Genomic DNA, 7,166 nt, shown 5'->3' with positions numbered 1-7,166 from the left:
CCTGTCAATAAATTTAAATTTAGTATAAAATAGTAAATAAAATATTTTATTAACTCATTGCCATCACATTTGGGTTTGCTGAGGTGTTCTTTTTGTGGTATTCTTGTTCCTGGGCTCCAAGACGCGTTTCTAATTTTTATTACAACTTAAATAATTTAATTAACTAAATTTTAATGTAAATAATCAAAATTTAGTTAAATTTTATTTTATTTAAATTAAATTTTATTTTAAATTGAGTTTAAACAAATACAAATTTAAAATAAACTAAATTAAATAATCTAAACTAAATTATCTTACAACAACTGATATAATTATGGAAAAATCGATTTTGAAAAAAAACTGAACAGCATAATGCTTTTAGAAGTCTAAAAAAAAGTAAAAGTTCAGGTATTGATCAAATTAATGAATATTTAATTAAATCTGTTTTTTATATTACCGAAACCTTTTTTTTCCATATTTTAAATCTGTCACGTAAATCAGGTCATATTTCAGATTAATTCGTTCATACAAAGTATATATTTTTCGTTTATACACAAATATCTTTCTTACTTTAACGTAGCCTGGGGTAGAATTGATCACAATAAACTCAAAAAATTTTAAAGCAAACAAAAAAATGATTGCAAATAATATTTGTGGCAAACAAGAATGCACATAGCAAACTCTCTTATATTAGCTTGGAGCTTCAAATGTTTATAAGATTAATATTCATCAAGTAATTTTATTTAGTTTAAAGAAAAATGTGGGTAACATTTCAATCTTACTTTAATGAAATCTCTCACAAATATCCTACTAAATTTTTAGTGAACAATTTTGTTATTTCTATAAACCATCTTAAATAAGACTCGCACCAAATTTAATATCGGGGACCTTTTGTTTTAAAATTTTTTTCATATTTTTAAGAAAAAGCAAGACTTCCTTTTAAACTGCACTTTGGAAAGTTTGAAGGCTGCATTTTGGATGGTTTGAATTTTAAATTTTTTTGAATTTAATTATTCATTTAAAATTATAAAATTATCTCACCTTTGTCTTATTTTATTTTTTTTAACTATTCTGCAGGAAGATTGTTACCAAAAATTTATTTTATTGCTGAAGTTTTGTATGTACTTATACTATTTTATTTATCACTTACTAGTTATGTAAATTTTCAAAATTGTTGATGCACCAATTGGCATATTCACGCTTAAGTGAGTTGTTTCGATAAAATAAATCAATACATTCAAACGTAATGGGCATATTCACGTAACACAGCATATAATCCGTAAGTAACACAGCATATAATCAACTATAATTCCTAAACTTATAATAGTTGAACGAAATTTCAATATACAGGAAAACAAAAAAAATGATATTGGGATGATTAATAAATATATAAACATCTAATCTGTTAAAAAATATTTATATATATCTGAAAATGTGACATTACAAAAATCAAAATAACCCGTTAGTAACGGTGGAGTTGCGCCAATGGTGACGGGGCTCGGTGATACGACAAGTTTGTCTTCTTGTTTCGCCCAGTATTTTCCAATGATATATTATTTAAACTAAATGTATAACTTGCAGGATTTTATTAGACGAAAAATGAAACTCCCTTTTTTTTTTGTTTATAAATATAGTCTGCCATTTGTAAAAAGGGCAAAAGCTCAAGCCAATGTGTGAAATAAAAGTTAAAAAATGCAAGTCAAAAGTTCCCAATAAATTAAAGATAATTCAAAAACATGCTTTAAAAGTTATAAAAGACTAATGGAAGTTTTTTTATTAACCTATATTTATTTAAAAGAATTATATTTCATAAAAATGCTTCAAAAGCGTCAGTCGTTTCACTTTTCTATTCAAAACTTTAATCCCTTTTCTAATCGAAAATAAGTTTTGGAATCATAAATTATTGTTTTGCAGGTATTCTAATTTCCTTTTAACACTTTTAACATAAACAGTATTTATATTTAAAATATATTTTTTCATTTAAGAAAAAAAAGGTAGATAAAATTTGTTCACAAATTTAATCCACCATTGGTAAAAATGGGCATAAGCAGCGTCACTTTTCGGATCAAAGTTAGACATCTAATTTATATAATATATTATTGGTATTTTCTAGTATTGCAATTTCTTTTGTAAAAAAAAAATTTTCTAGTATTGCAATTTCTTTTGTAAAAAAAAGCAAAAAAGCAAAAAAAAAGCTATCGGAAGATGTTAAAAGATTTCAAAAGGAAGGTAAATTCGCTATTATCAAATATGATAAAATATTCGTCAGAGATCTTCGTAAATAATTTCAATTTTAACAAAGTACTTAATCGGGATTTGTAAAATAATTCTGTGCATTTTTTATTACTCTAGCACGTTTTAATTTATCGCACTTTACACAATGACTAACGAAAACATAACCAAACAAAAAAAGATATTAAAACTCTGCGTTTCAATGTCTTCGAAACTGCTAATAATATTTTACTATGTGTTTTTTACGACTGATGCGCAAATTTTTCACAGAAATAATTTTGATTCGAAATATTTTGATACAGAAACTTTTAAAATTGAACTAGAAACTTTAAAAAATAATTTTACCACAATACGCATAAATATAAGAAATATTAATAAAAATTTTGATAAACTAAAACACTTTCTAATAGATTGAAATTACTCATTTAGTATGATTTGCAAAACCGAAACGTGGTGTTCTGATGAATCATTTCAAACGAATTCAAACTTTCAAATTCCAAATTATAAACTAGTATCTTTTGAAAGAAAAACAAACAAAAGAGGAGGAATTGCAACGTATATCCGAAATAATCAAGTGCTTAAAGTAAGACAAGACCTCTCCATCTCTGACACATATAGCGAAGTCTTTACTATTGAGATAACGGGTAATAAATCAAAAAATATTATATATTCCATTTGCTATAGACCTCCAGAAGGTGATACAATTAAATTTTCAAATTATTTTATGAAATCTTACTCAAAATAAATGGAAAAAGGAAAAAAATATTTTCTTTATAGGGGATTTATATATTAACAGTCTAAACTACAAAGAAAATGCGATTAATAAACTCTTTTTTGATAATCTGTTTCAATTGTGTATCCTTCCAATCATCAACAAACCTACCCGGGTAACCCGAACTTCCGTCTCTGCTATAGACAATATATTAACAAATACATCTCTAGAAAGCTCTTTAAAAGCAGGAATTATCAAAGCCGATATATCAGATCATTTTCCTATTTATTTTTCATTATCTCGAGATTTAAGAACCAATAACAACCTTAAAACCAAAATTTATAAAGAAAAATCAATTATTTCTTTATAAAAAATTTTAAAGACTCGTTATCGGTAATAAATTGGGAAGGAGTGTATCGAGAATGTAACCTTGGACACACAAACTGCACATACAATTTATTTATAAATATTTTTATAGATCACTACAATAAACATATCCCTGTAGAAGAGGAAGAGATAAAGCTAAATTATTTAAACTGTCTACGGATAACTAACGGGATTAGAAAATCATCAAAAACAAAGCAAAAACTCTATACCAAGTATTTAAAAAACAGAAACAAAACTAACTTAACTACATACAAGGAAAACAAAAATCTATTTGAAAAAATTAGAAAGAATTCAAAAAATATATATATTATTCAAAACAACTACAAAAAAGCAAAAATGATATTAAAAAAACCTGGAACATATTGAAAAAAATAATAGGTAAAAACTATACAAAATCAAACAATTTACCCGATAAAAGTATTGTCAACGAAATTATATATATCGACAAAATTTCTATCGCTGAAAACTTCAATAGTTTTTTTGCAAACATAGGCCCTAACATGGCTTCAAAAATCAATGCCCTGATATCTCCTTTGAAACCTACATCACAAACCAACATTTCTGTTTAAATATTCTCTCTGGATTAAACCATGAAGAACTAGAAATTGCAAAAAACTCGCTTAAGACGAATAAGGCTCCTTGGGATGACAACATTTGTAGCTATATAGTTGTAAATGTGTTTCCAGTGATAAAACAACCTATCTATGAAATATTTAAATCTTCAATAATTACAGGATTATTTAAATGTTCAATTATGTACTGAGTAAATTAAAAATAGCTTATGTAATATCAATATTAAAAACAGGGGATTCATTTACACTAAATAACTATAGATCTCAGTTCTTCCTGTATTGCCAAAACTTTTGGAGAGAGTAATATAAAATAAATTGTATAAACATCAAATAAATTACAAAATCCGAAATGAAAAATAGTTTGGCTTCCAAAAGCAACCGAACACGCAATTCTTGATCTTACAAATAACATAAATGACTCCTTTGAAAACAAAAAATATGTCCTTGGATTTTTTGTTAATTTATCTAAGGCGTTTGACACAGTAGAAAATGGAAAAATATGGAATAAAAGGTGTTGCACTAAACTGGTTCAAAAATTTTTTACCAGAAAGAATACAATGCATAATTGCTCATAAAAAATTTTTTTGTTAATTACTAAAAATAAAATGCGGTGTCCCCCAAGGTTCCATTCTTGCACCTCTTTTGTTTTTAATATACATAAACAATCTTCCTAAAGCCTCAAGTAATTTAGATGTCATAATGTTCGCAGACGACACTAATTTATATTATGCATCCTCATCAATTACAGAACCTTATGAAACTACAAATGCTGAGCTTGAACGTATCTTTTAAAAAAACTGATCTCTCTTGCTTTTCCATTTTGTACCGTGGTCTTTGTCTATATAACAAATTAATATCCAAAAATACTGAAAAAATCGAATGACTTAAATACTCTGAAATATTATTAAAAGATCTCATTTCAAACACTAAAAATGTTATGCATTTTTATTAACCCCAAAACAATTAAAACAATGTAAATTACTAACTTTGTTCCGAAACCAATGCAAACTAATGGAGTTTACATTGTTTTATTAGAGTTCTAAAAACTCTAAATAACTCAAAAACAACAACAACAACAATAACAACAACAAATACAAATAATAGGCTTATTTATCAATACGTGAATGACTATAAATTACCTATTTAGCAAATCGTGTACCTACTTGTATTTATGTGCATTAAAATAAAATTAAGAAAATTAAAAACTTCTTTTGTCTGCATTCTTCGTTTTTTGCAATTTGCATATTTATTTTCATTCTGCCGAAACTGATAACATTTTTTTTTAACATAAACTTCTTTTAAATTAAAGTATCCAAAAATATTAGTAACGCATGGCGGTTTCTTGATGACAAGACCATCGGTCTTATGCAAGTTTCCCGCGTTCTATGAAATAATTTCTAATATTAACAGTTTTATTTTATATATTTTTTGTATAACGTAACTTTGTGATTTTTTTTTTAATTTTACTTTTTCTGTAAAGATTCTATTACATATTACGAATTTGTAAAGATTAAAAAGCAAAAAATAAAAAATAAAAAAAGATCAGATATAAAAAATGACAAAAATAAAACGGCAAAAGAAAAAAACAAATACACAGAATGTTATCTTTTATATATTTATGTGCGCCAACCATTTGTACTGATAATTAAAAAATGGTTCTTGTTTAAAAACACAGACATTTACACTCGCTCTGGAGTTAAACGACTTTTTTTTTCTCAGATAAGCTCTACAGTACTAAATAACTGCTCTAAAAACACTGTAGATAAATAGTCCCGAAGTACTAATTTTTTCATATTTGTAATTTTGGATTTCCTCCAGTATTCCAACTGGTCTTTGTGACTTGCAAGTAGAGGTTCTTTCAAGTATTCTCCTACTTTGGCTCCCATTGCGCAATGCGCTATGGGAGCTGTGTCTAACCCAGCAAGCAATTGACGTCGTGGCAACGACTAAGCAAGGTTGAAATTTTATACGTCGGATCTTTCAGCGTCGCTTCCACGTTGATTTACCGCTGATAACGTGACCTTGAACAATACGACGTCTTTTGACGTCTTGGTGATGTAGAAAGTTTAACGTCGGAATTTTCCACGTTACATCAACGAGTATTTATAACTGATAAATTAACTTCGATTATTTAAAGTTAAAATGACGTGTCTTATTAATTTCTTTTTTACCTCGAGGCAGACAAGTGAAAGTTTTTATAAAAATAAAAGTGGCAAATGGCCCAGCAAAATGTGCTTGTTTTTGTATTTTATTTAAAAGTATTATTATTTTAAAATTACTCATAATTATATGAAATATTTTACTTAAAATTTGTAAATAGCTATTTATAAGTCATCTTAAGTATATTTTAGATTTATGAATAACAATAAAAGTTTTTTTTGGTTTATAATTTCATTTTTTATTTTGCTTTCACTGAAAGCAATAATTATTATTAATAATATTAAAATTGCATTTAGACATTACAACTTTCTGAAAGTTTCAAAAAGTTGTAATGTCTAAATGCAATTTTAATATTATTAATAATATTTTTTTTTTCCTTGAACGCATGGCTGCCGGCCATGCTTTAAATAATAACAATAATGGCAGCCAAATTTTAACTTTTTTATTGTTTACTCTGATTATCTCGCTCTATATTTTTTAATTAAAATGGTAAAGAAACTTGCTGGAATTGATAGACGAAAAAATAATTCACATTTGAAAGCTTGTAATAATCTTACTGATACCACGCTAAGCAAGGACTTTATGATTGTTAATGAGCTCTTGTGTTATGTCTTCAACAAAGTTGATACTCTGCCCTTTTAAGTTTTGGTTAAGATTGTTTCTCGCTTCTTTACTGATGAAGAAATTGAAATAACACTTCTAACCTGTTTGTCAATAGGTTCTGTTAAAAAGATAACTGAATCCAAGCGTTTTTCGAAACATAAAGGTCCCGATAAAAAATTGAAAGATGTCCAAGATATCTGTAGACTGATGCTTGACATAACTTCTCCTAACGATGCTACCAATATAAAATGTCCTGAAATCCATGCAAAAGATTTGTCACGTCTTCCCTTTGTGGATACTGATTACATGGATGTCACTAATATATCGCAGCAGATACACCGCATGCAGGCTGACATTCTTAATCTTTGTGCCACAGGTAATCTAATAAATGTAAACAGCAACTTAAATTCCACAAGCTCTCACTCTGTTGAATGTGCTACCCCCCCCCCTTGCTTCGTGTATATGTGCTCCCCTTGCTTCGTATCTGACTGAGCTAGTTAATGATATGACTATTGAGCTAA

This window comes from Hydra vulgaris, chromosome 09 (genome assembly GCF_038396675.1).
Source record: "Hydra vulgaris chromosome 09, alternate assembly HydraT2T_AEP".
In the NCBI taxonomy this organism is placed as follows: Eukaryota; Metazoa; Cnidaria; class Hydrozoa; order Anthoathecata; family Hydridae; genus Hydra; species Hydra vulgaris.
This window is presented reverse-complemented; position numbering follows the sequence as displayed.